Genomic DNA, 16,561 nt, shown 5'->3' with positions numbered 1-16,561 from the left:
AGTATTATAAAAAAGGTTCTGTAGTAGAAGATGAAAACTATGTTTTTATAGAGAATTTTGTGAAGAGAAGTCTTGAGGATAATTGTCATGATGAAAGGAGGCTATAGTAAACCTCGGGTGGTATCTAAAGATTAGTTAGATGATCTTGAGTAGTTATTTGAATATAAAATGTAATTGACAAATTTTTTGTGTTTACAAAGTATGCAATTAATGCAAGTTCAAGTTGATAGAATAAATGGAGTACACAATCAATTTTCACTTCATTACAAACACATCCAAATGAAGAACACTTAGAAGTGACTTGTTAAGGTGATTTTGAAGAAAACCCTATTTTTGAAAAATATATTTTATTATTTTTTTGCAAATTTATTTAGTAAAAGTTCATATTTGATAGAATCATGGATATGTTAGTAGTGCACAATGTTGAGAATGAGGACAGACCTAAGTTGAAGGTTATTTCCATGAAACCCATAGAAGGAAATCCTAACTTAGTGTTATCCATTACTCTAAACAATGTAGTATATTTGGAAGATGTATGAAGTCATATAAGTAGTAAATTTGAATCTATAGGGAGCGAATACATGAGCAAGATATGGAATCAATTTTCAATCATGACATGACTATGAAGCCCATATTTGAACATTTAAAGGAACTAGACCTATTCAAATATCATTTCTATAATGAATTGGACATAGATGAATGGACACAAATCATATTAAGTAGGATACATGATGGAAAACTATGGATGAAAGATAGTGTAATTAATTTTTTTGCCAACCTTATTCATGAGGTAACTGGTCTTAGTAAACAAGGCAATATACCTATAGGAGAGAAAATGGCCAAGAAGAAAGTTTAAAGTTATACCAAAGTAGTGTATAATGGAAAGGCTTGGGTGATCAACACCATTAAGCAAGATGATGCAAGATTCCTCAGTAGAATCATTGTATACTTTGTATGTGCAAGCTCAATTATTGATGAATTATCAGTTGGATTCATCTATGATATGTATAAGATATGTGTAGAGAAGGAACAAGTAAACCTTAGTGAAATTATGTAAATGAAATTACTTGAGAAACTAGAAAAGATCAAGAGGACTAAGAATAATGTGTTTAAATTTCAGTCACTAATCAATCACATATCCTTTCATGTGCTTAAAATATTTCCATATTTATCAGTCATAGACATAATGAGTAGTGATAGATGTACAATGGAGAAGATCATGGAATTATGTAGAAGACATCCTGTAGATAAGATATTGGATAGTGGGAACTTGATAATGAAGACATTTCAGAATGAAATGAGACTGAGATTTAGAATTACATCTACAATTGTAGATAGATTTAAAGAAGACACTGCATTATGGTTAATACCGATTATACTTATATTCAAGCCATGGAACCTTAGGAAACATTTCTTGATCCATTGGGTTATGAATTAAATGATGATATAGCAGTTGGTTATATCGATTTATTGTTGAAATCAGAGAAGGATAAAGTAGAATACAAATTTGGAATCTATGACAAGATTACCCAGTCAACTCATTAGGAAACCTTGGAGAAGGCATCACACAAGAAGATAGAGTCAATCATGAAGAAAGCTTTATTAGAGGGTGGTATGACTAAGAGTGAGTTTGAGGTAGTCAGGAAAACCATGAAACAAGGAATACTATATGTGCAACCTTTGTTAGTATCTATTGTAGAGACATTTTTGGAACAAAGCATTCCATATGTAGCAGTGTCAGATGTGCAACCTAGAGAGTTGAAGAGAAAATCTAAGAGATTAGTAGAAGCAGTGACCAAAAAGACAAAAAGGGTCAAGCAATAGGCCACTATACCATGCAAGAGGCAAAATACATTATTGACAATTTTTAAATCTAGTGATGAAGAAGAAGAACAAGAAGTCAAGCAAATAGAGAAGGTGACAACATCAAAGCAATCATCAAGAAAAGCTCAACAACCTTGGAAGCTGAAGATAGAAAAGATTAACTCAACTATTGCTATTGAAGGAAATTTTGTTCATATGAATTTTTTTTTTGATTTGTATAATAGTTTTGAGAAGGATCAGATTGATATCTCTATTGTGAGATACATTATAGCCAATAATCTAAAATTGAAAGATAGAGGGCATAGTGAACCAGAAAGTCTATGACATACTTATTGATGCTAAGTGTTATTTGCAAGATTGATGGTGATGAAGAATTAAGAAATTGTTGAATAATCTTGCACCTTAGTTGAGAAATAAAGTAAGACCATTTTTTTTTTATGGTGGGTGAGAAAGATAAATTAAGAAGTGAGACTATAGCAACAATAAACTAGATGTTGATAGAATCTAAGACAAAATCTCCACCTGCATCTAGAACCAAGGAAGTGTCAGTAAGAAATGACACTATGTAGATAGATTAGACCAATGTTACCATTAAAATTGATGATACTAATCCATTTTAAGGTTCTAAACTTAATGAACCTAATACCAAGAATATTGAAGATAAATTGAAACAATTTGAAGAAGAAGAGAGGTTAGTTGAAGAAGAAAAGAAGAAAGTGGAAGAGGCCAAGTAGAAATTGTTTGAGGAAGAGAAGAGAGAAAATGAAGGAAAGAAAAAAAAAAAGAAAGAAGAAAAAGAGAGAAGAGTAAAAGAGGCAGCCAAGAAGCAAAGGGAGGATGAAACTAAACCTTCTAGTTCATCTTCTTTGCTTTCACTTGCCAGCTTAACAATTGATGATGATGATCAAACTGATTTGATATCATCCTAATTAAAGATTATTTAGAAGAATAGAATAGTAAAAAGCCTGCAAAAGACCTTGATGGAAGTTACTGATAGACTACACATTACTCTGGCAGTGCAACACATAGAAGTAGATCCAGAATAGAGGGAAAAGGTAGTGTTAAAGTTGTTTAATGAATAATTCACTAAATTGTTGAATGTTGTAGAAGCAAAGGCACAAATTTGACATGATGCTAACCTATTTAGCACTATCTGTCAAAATATTTAGAGCAATTTGGTTAGTCTTGATACTTGCACCAAGGAACTTCAAAAATGTCAATAGGATGGGAAGATATTGTACATTACGTGTACTCTATCATATAAACTGACTAACGACATTGACAATTAGATTGGAGTTAAGATGAGTGTGCTAGAGGCTCTATCCAACCAAATACAACATCCATCTTGTAAAGTTGATCATTTTGAAGGACAAGTGGCTAGTATTCACAATGATATTAGGAAATTAGAACTTCAAAAGGAACAAATTTTGAAGAGAATATCAAATTTCAAAGATTCTATTACCTTGAAAATATCTTTTTTTGAGAAATAGTTGGAGCAATGTGTCAAGGCCAAGGACACCTATTCTAACTTTCTATACTCAGAATTGAATGCAGTTGAGATTGCATCATATGCTTTATGTTAAATTATCACCTTTACTTAATTAGCCAAGGAGACATGGACAAAAGATATAGATAATCTTAAGGAAAATTTTGATGATTGCATGAAGATTCTACTAGCTTAATGTACAATAACAACATTTTTGACAAGCAGATGGACAGTTTATGGAGAAATTCTAACATTTTGACCTTTGTCATTGATGTCAAACAAGGAGACGTACACATGAAAATTGTTAAGATCATTAAGCGGAGAAGTATATTTAAGGGGAGAGATTCAATAGGTAAAAATAATTGTAAAGTATATTGTAAGAGGGAGCATATGTAAAAATGAACAAACTGTAATAGATGTAGTATGAATATATTTTGTTAAAGTTTTTGTTACTTAGCCAATTTTCCCTATTTTGTTGCCATCAATGTCAAAGGGGGAGATTGTTGACAATTGGCTGATGGAGGTATGTAATTATTGTCATTTATGGCAACACATGATGTACATGCTTACAAGAAACTTTAGAAATAAAGGTACATAGTGTTTGGTAATCAAAAAATTGTTTAAGTATGGAATTTGGTATATAATAGTGTATTGTTTTGTTTATAACTTGTTTTTGATGTCATATTATGACTAACAAAGTTAAATGTGGTATACAATAGTGTATTTTTTTGTTTATAACTTGTTTCTGATGTCATATTATGACTAACAAAGCTAAATGGAGATAGTATACATATTGATGATGATGTGTATAACCTTGGAAGTCAATACAAGTTTTAATAGAAAGAGATAATCATGTTTGAGAAAAACATGATAGTGGAATTGAAGGACAGAATTATTTTGTCTACAAAATAATTACTTGTTCGATTAGGGCCAACATTCCAGATGTTTACTCTAAGTTAAAAAACTATATTGTGGTCTTAGCCAACCTAGCAATAATTTGTGTAAAAGCATGGTATTTATGAAAAGGACATATTGCTATGAGAGGTGGTGACCATATGTTCTGATTGTGATGTTGAGAAATTGTATGTGAACTTTTGTAAGAGTGATAAATGAAAAGTTTTGTGAAAGCTATTTTGTGATCCAAGATCAAGCTAAAGATTAGAGATTAATCGATAAAGAAGTTATAGTACCTATACTCTAGAAGTTTGATTACTTGTTTGGGCAGTGAGCTCTTCTTGTAATTGGAAGTGCATGTTTGGGTAGTGGGCTCATCTTGCATCTATTGTACTATATCACCGAACAAGGTTGGAATCTCCTAACAAGGATTCAAAGTCTCCTAAAAGGGACTCCTTATATTGAATTTTCTCATTGACTCCTAATAGGGTCCATCCTCTAAGAAGGAACTTATATATCAATATATTATCTAGTGGGTATCATCTCCACTAGGGTTTTCCCTTAATCAGGGTTTCCCTAGTTAATAAAATTTGGTGTTATGCGTTATCTTTGTGCATGGTTACTGTTACTATTCAACATTACTTTATTACTTTGTTATGTATGGTTTAAAGTAAGAAATAATATCTAGTTGGTCACTAAAGTTTGTAGAATATTGATTCACCCCCCCTAGTAATCCCTATTTCTAACAACTATATGGGAACTTATTGCAAACATCAAAGACGTGCCATCTGGTGATAGTGACTAGTGTAGAAAAAGGGTGCAGTTACAATATAGTTAAAGGAACAAGTGTTGGGTGATGAGACGCGCTCCCCTACCCACAGGTGGTTAATTATGTGGTGTTCCATGTTCACTAACAGTCATGGCTTTTTGGTGCAATGGAAAATGGGCCTTACAAGTGGTATCAAAGCCTAGTTTTGGCCTGGTCATGGGTTCAAATCTCCCCAGTGCCTTCCTGACTCACGTAAGCACCTAGTATGCACGTCGAGGGGGAGATTGTTGGGTGATGCGACACGCTCCCCTGCCCATAGGTGGTTAATTATGTGGTGTTCCATGTTCACTAACAGTCATGGCTTTTTGGTGCAACGACAAATGGGCCCTACAACAAGGGATAGAGAAGAGGCCCTAATGGTGATAGGAGTTGAAGACAAACCAAATTTTCTAAAGAGATACCTACTAACAAATGCCATTTGTTAGTTTTTGTAACTACATCCAAAGTTTTAATCCAAGTACAGAGAATGTGTTGCATTATAACAAAATAGAAATATATTTTTATTTGTTCTCAAATAGTCTTTTGACAAGTATCCTCTCATCTAAAGCTTGTCGTAATCCTTTCTATAAAAGGATTTCCAAGATGTGGAGTTAGGGTTTGAAGTCTCGATAACTTTTTAGTGTTATGCCAGTCTTGCATTCGGTCCAATTAGTCTTTAGTGTTAATTTTATGAAGTATTCATCGGAATATTTAAGAATACAAGAACACATTGAATGGGAAGTTTCCATACCTTGAAGTATTTCTAAGTTTACATTAGTTTTGTATAATTTTTAAGGAGAATTAATACAAAAGGAGTGTTCTACCATATCTTTTTTCCCTAAGTTCTGTCTCCATTTTACATCCTGGTTATGTTGAGATTGTATGAGCAAGGTTTATATAATTTAATGCAACTAGGATAGGTTGTATATTAGTTTGTTGGTGCTTTTAATTTAAGGAATTAAGTAAAAGATTCAATAAAGTGGTAGGATTCTAGTTATATAAGAAGGATATTGATAAGAATGGGTTTAGAGTTAATTGTTGATATAATTAATTGTACGACAATTAATTAGGTCAAAATTTGTTGAGTAGACTCTGAATACCAATGGATAGGGCACTGAACATATATTCAGTTTCATATTGAAGAGATCATAAGTTTGCAATGAAGCATAAAATTCAAAATCAAAACAATTTTTACTTTCATGTATGAAGAGTTTAATTGTTGTTCAGCACTTATTTGCAATAATCCTCTGTATCTTATAGTTAGCTATTATAATCCAAAATTATTTGCAAAAGTTTTCAAAAGAATTGTGACCATTTTATGCTATGAGGGATAATGAAAAAGAGGGAAAGTATTAGAGAGCACATGATTCAATGTCAAAAACCATAAAACATTAATATATCTACTTATACCTTAGGTGCACCCACGTTGGTTTTGTAGAACCTAAAGTGTAGAGAATCCTGGTGATTGTGTTAAAGTTGGATCTAGATTTGAAGGGTTCTTAGTTGAATACAAGAGGCAGCTAACCATTGTATTGAGTTGTATCCTCAACATTCTAGTATCAAGTCTTTCATTACCTAGTAGTTTTCAAACTCCAACAAAATGATGACTCTTCTTCAGAGTAGATGAAAGAAAATAACTCTAAAATTCCAAAATATTTGCTAATATTCCATATCTACTGTCAGAATCTTGTTATTGTGTAAATATGTGCTTGAGTATTGGTTGTCAGTGAGTGGAAAACCTTGAGAATTTGTGAAAATGTCCAATACCACAAAGCTATGACATAGAACAGGTTTGTGAAGTGCCTTATTGGTAGAATAGAGTTTTTTTTCTAAAAGTATACCATAGAAATATTAGGGTTTGGTTCCCTTTTGTCAGATTTGTTTCAAGTAAATTTTCCCTCCTAAACATTTCTTTGTCTTTTAGCCAAATAAAGATATTTTCCCCTAGTGGGTGGTGACTCAGTCTTAGATTTTGATACTAGTGCTTCTATTAAAAAAGTAAAAGTTGGTTGATAAGAGAAAAAAAATGAGAACTTATGTAAAGGAAAACCCATATATCCCATTGTATACTAATTTACCAAAGGGTGGTAGAAAATTTTGGTTTAAAAAGAAGGGTGAATTTAGTCATACTTGGAAACCTAGAGATAGCCCATAATACCAGCCTTCAACTAAGAAAGAAATTTCATCTCATAGTTTTGAGTCAAAAACAACTAGACTCCCAGGTAATGTTTTCACAACACTTTATCATGAAGCAGGATTTTATCAAGATAAAATGGTATCATCTGTAGGAGATACTATTTTTAGAACCAGTGTTGTAGAAGAGATGAATTATCGTCTTAGATCTAGAAATATTCAGTCATATAGGCCAAATCCTAAGCAAATCCTTTATATTGAAAGAAACCTGATAGATTTGGATGATTTTATAGAATTTGAAGCAATAGCTATAGATCATTATGATGTGCTTTTTGAGGTAGAAATCCTTAGAAGAAGAGTTACTAAAGAAGAAGCCAAACACATTCATTTGGAGAAAGAAAAAGAGGAAATGACCATGAATACTCTTATTGAAAGAGACAACTTGCTTAGAAGGATGGTTTCTTTCAAAGAATAGAAGAAAAAAATAGAAGAAAATTCCTCCAAAATACATTAAGATGTATTTGGAGATGTTGAAGTTTTAAGATCCAAGGTCCAAGAGTAGGAAGATCATTTGAAGGAAAAGGACGGACCCATCTTATCCCAAGAACAATCCTACAAACCTATTGAACCAAAAATTATAGACCTGATTATGAAACACCCTAATAAGGGTAAGAAAAAAGTTGTAGGAATCCAAATAAATGAATCTCAAGCCATTCCTAGCAAATTTGCAAGTCAAGTCATGTCTCAGTTGGATCTAGATTTAGAGAAATGAAAGAAGGAGAAAGAAGATTTAGCCAATGAGCTTGAGAACGTGGAGAATGAAGCACACACAATAGAGACTAGAAGGAGAATCTAGTTTCGTAAGTCCAATTCTATTTTATTTTCATAGCCTAATTTGTCCATTCAAGCCACAACATCTATTCCCACTTGTGGACCAATAGTTCCAAGCTAAAATGTGTCTCAATCTACCCCTACATCATCCTCTACTAGTAATACTCAAATCCGCACCATTCAACAAATACATTAGCCTCAAATCTCTATCCAAAACCAAGAAAATGTAGCAACTACATCAAATGCTATTGTTTTTAGAAAAGATCTATATATATGGAAAAATATAAATAGATGTCATTTCTAGGTATCCCTAGTTTTCCACATCCTATCTCCTTTGATCGTACATATAAGGTTGTAAAATTTTTAGGAAACAATGCCATTACTGGTGAAAAGTACCTAAGAATATTTGTAGATATGATCAATTATTATGAAGTGGAGCGTGAAGATGTGGTCATCCAATTTTTTGTACATTCACTAGTAAAGGATGTCTAGGATTGGTTTAGAAGGCTATCAAATGACATCATTAATTGATGGAGTGACTAGGAAAAGTCTTCTAAGAAATAATATGGAGATAATACTAATGTTGGTTTCATGTTGAATGAATTCAACAACATAAAAAAGAATCAAAATGAATCCACTTTTGACTTCAATGTGAGGTTTCAAAAGGGAATGTATAAACTCTTCCAAGTGATGAGACTTGGTGAAGATGTATGTGTTAGTCTCAGATTGGTTTTGACAATTGCATGTCAACACACTTAACCATTTCTCAAGATGATGTTGAGTATAATAAAAAAGTTGAGCTACAGTGTGTGCCAACCTAGGAATTCAATAGGTGTCAAGAGAACTTTAGGTGCTGAGTAAAATTCAAGTGCTGGGTCACTATAGATGCCAAATCACTATAGGTGCCGAGTAGAGTATAGATGCCAAGTGAAATAGAATTACTATAGGAGTTGAGTGAGCTAGTTTTCCTATATGTGTCGAGCATTAGCAACTAGTAAGTTCTAAAAAAAAAATAATCAAAATATGAGTTTGTGCCTTCACACACTCATATGTAAACCATTTTTGAAGCTGACATGGGATGAATCTCGAAGGATCTTGAAGATAAGATTGAATATTTTGCATTAACTATGTAATTAGCATGTAACCAATAAGAAAAATGGAGAAGGTATGCAACCAATAGGAAGAGTGCAAGATATGAGCAGGAAATGAAGATTTAATATTGATCATAGATTCATACCTAATCCTAAGTCTTCAAAATATTTAAAACGAGGATGAGACCCCATTATGCAAGAGAGGATGAATGAGAGAGAAGTGTATGGGTGAATTATAGCAAAGTGTAGAAGGGTGAAAAGACTTAGTGAAGAATAGAGAAGCATTGTAGAATCCAGTTGATCAGGAATAGAGCATCAAAACTTCAAAGAGTGACATATCAAATCAAGTAGGGATTAGAGTAGACAGAGTAGAACAAGGATCTGTAATAAGTAATAGAGGATTACAAGTTATCAGGTCAAGAATTTCTAATACTCTCTAGCAATTGTATTAGATATGGAAATCCTATGGACTTAGGTTGGCTTAGAAGCCATTTGTAAATCCTTTAACAGGGTGTCATTCCAAGTGAATGTACTAAAGTCCTTTAACCAGGCCTACTTTTAGCAAGGTAGTTAAATCCTTTAACCAGGTCACTTTTAATAGGGTGTAAAGTCTTTAACAGGACAAGCCTTTCATAGGGAAAACCATTGGAAGTGGTCAAACATTATAACCTTGAATAGTTACATATTGTTGTAGTGATGTTTTGTGGGTGTCATCCCCACCCCTGTTTTACCTTCTCATTTTGGAGGGTTTCTGGGTTACCAAATTTGTGTGTTATCTATTTTCATCCATGTCTTTTACTTTTATGCTTATTAGATGAATTGGATGCATGTGAATGTTTTTAGTTAAAAGGTTTTGAAAAGTTAAAGTTAATTACTTCTGATTCATCCCCCCTCTTAGAAGTAAATCTTTCCACTTGTAAATTCCATCAATTGGTATCAGAGCCAAGTTCTCACAAGAAGGAACCTTACAGCTTGGAGAAAAGATCTAGAAATGGAAGTCTACAAACTTGGGAAGATCATAGAGAATCAGGAAATTGATATACAACTTGCTTTACATGCTCTGGAAGAAGCTAGAGGAGAATTGAGAAAATCTTTAAGGAGAAGAAGAGAGATTTCCATAGCTAAGAATGACACATAGTACAAGGAGGTTGACACCTCAAATTTGTTTTCAAATGGAGATTCCAAAGAGTTTGACACAAAAATAGTAGACTTGATGGAGAAGAATAGAACTCAAGCAAAAGAAATCAGAACACTCAAGCTTGAACAAGAATCACAAGCCATGATGCTTTGTGAAGTGATTGAACAGAAGAAAAGAGCCATTGAAGACAAGGATATGCTAGAAGAAGACAAGAGAAACCTTGCCAATAGACTGGAAGAAAAGTTAATTGAGCTTGAAAGAATCTTAAACATGTAGCTAGACACCCTAAGTTAGATGATGAATGCACATCATGAACTAAATGTCAAGGACATTGAGATCAATACACTGAAGATGAAAAATGAACAACTACAAAATGACTTGAAAAGACAAAAGAAGATTATAGAGAGCTACAAAAAACCCAATGAGACCATCAAGTACTTTGAGCAGCTACTAAAATCACCAAGGGCTAGCAATGATACTCTAGGACTAGGATACATCAGCCATGAATAGGGAGAGTCATCCAAGACTGCAGAAGAAAGGAGTAACAAAGGTAAGAACACTAAACCTACTTGTCATTTCTATGGTAAAAAGGGACATAATTATAATATGTGTGGGAGGAAGAATGCCCATTAGCATGATAGACCTAAGAATGCAAGCCATTGCCATAAGTGCAAAAACCAAGGTCATCAAGCGCATAATGCAGGACTAGGACTATTAGGACACCAAGATTTGAAGGTCACTACTACAATTGCAAGAAGTATGGACATAGAGCTTTTGAGTGCAAATCAAAGCCTATGTGGACATCAAATTAGGCAACAAGGGAAGGTAATCATGGTCATCACTACAATTGGGACTATAACACCAGGTATAACTGCCATTACTACTATGAATATGGACACATTCCTAAAAATTGCGTAAGGACACATTTCAGAGGGAACTATAGCAAATGGTTGAGCCAAACCACATGTTTTAGTTGCTTGAAGACTAGTCATATTAGTTTGAATTGCCCAACAAAGTCAAGTCACCCAACTCAAAGAATAATAAAGGTAAAGAGAAGGTAGATGTTGAACACATCAAAGGAGAAATGAATAAGACATGGATGAAGAAAGATGGGTGTAGCACATCAAATGAAGGGATCATTTCACCTAACAGGTCAAATGGTCACACTTCATCAAACTAAGTAAAGAGAAGGCACAAGGGAACTGATTTACAAAGTTTTATCATCCATCAATTCCTAAACAAGAAAGTACTAAAAAGAAGAAATCAACATGAACAAAGATGCAAAGTTAAAATTTCAAGATTCTACAAGTGTTGCCAAATTGCCATCAGATGCTAAGTAAAAGTCTAGTACATGCTGAGTTGATTGTCAAAATAGTAGGAGTCGAGTTGGTAGAGGAAGTCAAGTGAAGAAGAAATTTTCAGTTGAACCTAAGTAAAGAACACTCTTGTGGAAACTGAGTGGTGGAAGGCAATGGAAGCTGAGTAATGTAGAATCCTTTAGAAGCTGAGTGGATAGCTATAACTACACTAAGCATTAAATGCAATGAAAATAGGGTGTATTATCACATTTTCAATCATTTCTCTTCATTGCAAATGAAGAGAAAAGATGAGAAAGAGGACATAGTGAGTTTAAAGCAGAGATTCTAGTGTTTAAACAAGATTTCAACAGCATTCCAATACAATTTCATCAATCTTGAGGTATTTATGTCTATGTCGAGTTATGCAGTTTAATATTTTCTTCATATTAAAACCCTAGAATTGCAAAAATGGCTTCTATTTCTAGGAAAACTCAGGAGAAGGAACCTTTTGAGGTCCACCGAGTGTCCAATGAGGTCAAACGACCTAATTTTTGCCCAATCCTAGAGGTAGCATATAAGAACGACCTAGCTGGAGCCTTGTCCATCACACCCCCTAAGGTTGTAATAGTTCAAGATGTAAGGAGATGCTATAATTGCAAGATTGGTGACATAGGTGACATGGAAATGAGGGAAGCCTATGAAAAATTGTTTGAAAATGGAGTGTTAAAGGATGAATACTAGATTGTTGAGAGGAAGGGTTCAACATGTACCCTAGAATTTCCCACCATTTTCAAAATTGAATGGATTAGACTAGTGCTAAGCCAAATACATGATGAAAGTTTATGATTGGATGATGGCCCAATAAAAATCACAAAGAGAATTGTACATAGAGTGATAGGGTACCCAACCCTAGATTAGCAGAAGACACTTAGGAGTGATTCCAAGGAGGTAATTGAGAAGAATATGGGTGCTAAGAGGGATAAGAGAGGGATGAAAATTAACACCATCCAAGACCCTCTAGTTGATTTTTCTATCAATTTCATTGCACACAAATTCTACCAATCTAGTAGACTTAATAGTGTGCCTTGCATTGTAGTAGATGTTGGTTATAAACTAGTGAAAAAGGGTCATACCTATGATCTTGCCGAACTACAATTGCAATAGATTAATGAAAATCTAGTAGCTATCAGGAGAACTAGGGGAGCCCAATGCAAATTTGGTGCTATTTTGATATGTAAATTCTTTTATGTTTAGAATGAGTTTCCTTCATTTGGTAAAGTAGCATGGAGAACTAATAGGTCTATTATAGCTCAAGTCAATGAATATATTGAGTAGATGGGAGCTAATTTTGAGACCCTAATGACTAGCTATTTTGAGGACTTTAAGAAGACAATAAAGCAAAGGCTAAGGATTCTAGTGTCATAAGTGGAGAACCATGAAAATAAGGTATGCTTTCTTGTAGATATAGACTATATGTACATTCAAGTTGCCATACCAAGAGTGAGATGGTTAAGACCTCTTGGGTATGAAATAAATATAGATGAAGCATTAGCAACAATAACTGCATTAGTAGTAGAGGAAACAGACAAGGATGCACCACATTTTGGAAACTATGACATGGTGAGATCAAAAGTGGATATGGAGATAAAGATTGCCTCCACTCTAAAAAAGAAGGACAAGCTTGTTAAGAAGTTAAAGGCCAAATTCAGGGAAGGCACTATAGAAATAGTAGAAGAAGAAGGTGAAGATGTTGAGGGTGATGAAGAAGAACAAGATCAGGGGCCACTTGTCTTAACCCAAGGTATGGGGGAGGATGTAGATGAGGAGGAAGGTGCCGAGTAGGAAGCATGCAAGGCTGAGCCAAAGAAAAGAAAAGCTCAAAAATAGCCAGCCACATAGCCTAAGGGAAAGAAGAAGACGACAAAGCCAAGCCCAACCAAGCCAACTAAAAGGGTTGATACCAGGGCTAAAACTCAAGTGGGTAAGGAATAGGAGAAGTAGAAGGCTATAGAACATGAAGGGCCTATAGAGCATAAGAAGAGAAGAAAGTATGTTGCACCTCTTGAATCAGATGAAGAAACAACAAAGTCTGATGAAGATCAATTCAGATTGGTAAGTCATTCCACCCAATCTAAATTGGAAAGCATTTGTAATAATATTAGAGACAATGCTGATTTAACTAGTCTAAAGACCATTGATTTTAATAAGTTTTCAAAAGAACAAAAAAACATAGTGGAAGAGTCCATCTACACTATGATGGCTAAGTTCAAGACCACTCCACTTGAACTAGATAACTCAATGCCCAAGGAGCTAAGCTCATTGGTTGAGAATAAATGACATTACTATCTTAAAATGGAGAAAGAAATTAGAGAGTCAACATTGGATCATGTAATGAAAAACCTTACTAAAGGTCAAATAAATAAGGCTAGCAAGAAACATCGAAGCAAATTTGCACCCAACTACAAAGCCTTCAATATTCTGCAAAATCAAATTGAAGATGTTGTGCAAAAGTCCACACAAATGTGGAAACTAATTTATGGACTAGAAACTATAAAGGAAGGGTAGGAAGGCCCATTTGAAGGGAGAAATGATGAAGAAGAAGAGGAAAAATAAAAAGATGATGAATAGGAAAAAGAGACAGTGGAGAAGACACATGGTGAAGAGGCGACAACTAAAGAGCAACAGACTAAACAGAGTGCCCAAGACACCCAACTACCACCACCAAGTCCTCCACATATAGCACTTGCAAAATAAGTAATTGTCAAGGTTGTTCCTAACACCACAGGTCAGAACATCAATCCACTTACTATAGAGGATCTCAAGAAGATTCTTCACCAAACTACATTGCAATCACAATTATGTACAAATCTAGTTTTGGTGAGTTTGGATGAGTTGCAAAAGGCTGTAGCAAAGATAACAAGGGAGAAGGAAAACATTCAAGAACCACCTACACAAACTCCCATAGCTACAGTAGATCAACCTAAAGAGTAAGAAGCACAAGACATAATTGCTAAGGTTGATTCTAAAATAAAAGTGACAACAACTGTCGAGGAGCCAACAAGGGAAGAAATAGGGAAAGATGTTCCTATAGCACACACTCAAGGTGAACCTCCTCAAATTATCATTATTGATCAAGCTAGTAGAGAAGAGGAGAAAAACCCAAAGGAGTAGGAGGCAATACAAACATTGGTAAAATTTCCTACCTCAGGGACTCCTAGTAAGAAGTCGAGCACTGATGTAGTGCCATTGCAAATTTCAATAGCAGGCTTGAGCACCACCAAGGTTGCAAGGGTACTTCACTATGAAGACCCTACACTTGATGAAGAAATAGTCATACCCAATTATGACTCAAGAACTATGAACCTACAACATATAAATGAAGTACAAGAGGCTCTAGAGAGGAGGAAGAGATAAGAGATACTCAAAAATGAGTATAGCCAGAAGCAAGCCCTTGTGGAAATCAAAGTTATATTTCTTGATGCATTCAACTGGTAAGTACCTAATGACACCCAGCCCATCATGGAGCAATTGTCCAACATTGTGGACCTTGATACAAATATTAAATTATTAGAATGGTCAGAAAAGAAGTTTCAGATGAAAGTGAATGAGAAAATATCAAGTGAAATAGCACTTTCACAAGATGAATTGGCTAAGAAGGTTGAAAAGGATAAAAAAAAGGTACTTGGGAATGTATTTGCATTGTACTCCAAGTTGTGTGATTGATCATATTTCACATAGGAAGCTAGGCAAAGGATATTGATCTTGGAACAAAATCTAAATATTTCCAACACATAGCTACTTGAAGATCCAACTCAAAGTGAGAAGTATTTTGCAACTACACTTCACATGCAAAAAGAGTTAACTCTACTGACTATAGAAGAGGCCAATATCAAGGCCAAATTGATGCAAATTCAATCTTCCATTAACCCACATTTTGAAGTACTCCATAAGGAACAATCCTATGTAGAGAATGTTCTAAAGAAAGATCCTAATCTTTCTACTTTAGAAGGCCATGTACATCTTGCAATAGAAACAACCATCTAGCACAAGTCATTGGAAATTTCTTTAGATAATTGGGATGCTTCTCTCAAGATGATTATGGAGATAAATAAAAGACTTTTGGAAAAGCATTCTATTCATTCTTAGCACCCTTTGACATAAGTGTCAAAGAGTGGGAGATAATTCATTATTGCATCTAATAAGAATGGGGAGATATAATGTTTTGGGGGAGATGTGAATAAGAATGGTTACAAATACATTCTTTGATGGAAGTAATAAAGAATATCCAAAGGGGGAGATATTGACATTCACATTTTGAAGAAGTAATAGAAGCCAAAAGGATAAAAAACTACAAGAAGATGTGAAAAAGGGGAACAAATACAGAGTACAGGACGCAAAAATAGGGTACATAGATATAGAAATAAAGTAAGACAAGGCAAAGAGTATCAAATACGTCAACATGACACACATTCAATACATGAATTTTGGTTATAGGAATGGAAATGGCACATTAGCTCAGGGGGAGTTACAAGATTTTGAGGTATACAAAATTTTGAACAAGTTTTAGAAGTCTTGTACATATGCTAAACATAATATGTAGTATACTTATAGAGATTAGATTCATAATGTTTAAGTTAAGTGTTTTTTGCACTCATGTCAAAGGGGTAGATTGTTAGTCTTAGATTGGTTTTAACAATTGAGTGTCAACACACTTAACCATTTCTCAAGATGATGCCAAGTATAATACAAAAGCCAATCTACAATGTGTGTTGAGCCAAGAATTCAATAGGTGCCAAGTGAACTTTAGGTTCCGTGTGAACTTTAGGTGCTGAGTGAACTTTAGGTGCCGAGTAAAGTTCAAGTGTCGAGTCAGTATAGATGCTAAATCACTATAGGTGCCAAGTAGACTACAGATGCTAAGTGAAACATATTTACTATAGGAGCCCAGTGATCCATTTTTCCTATATGTGCTAAGCATCAACAACTAGTAAGTTTCGAGTAACACAAAATCAACATATGAGTTTGTGCCTTCAAAAACTCAGATGTAAACCATTTTTG

Source organism: Cupressus sempervirens, chromosome 2 (assembly GCF_028749045.1).
Source record: "Cupressus sempervirens isolate cs-2001-9-10 chromosome 2, ASM2874904v1, whole genome shotgun sequence".
NCBI lineage: Eukaryota > Viridiplantae > Streptophyta > Pinopsida > Cupressales > Cupressaceae > Cupressus > Cupressus sempervirens.
Note: the sequence above shows the minus strand (reverse complement) of the source record.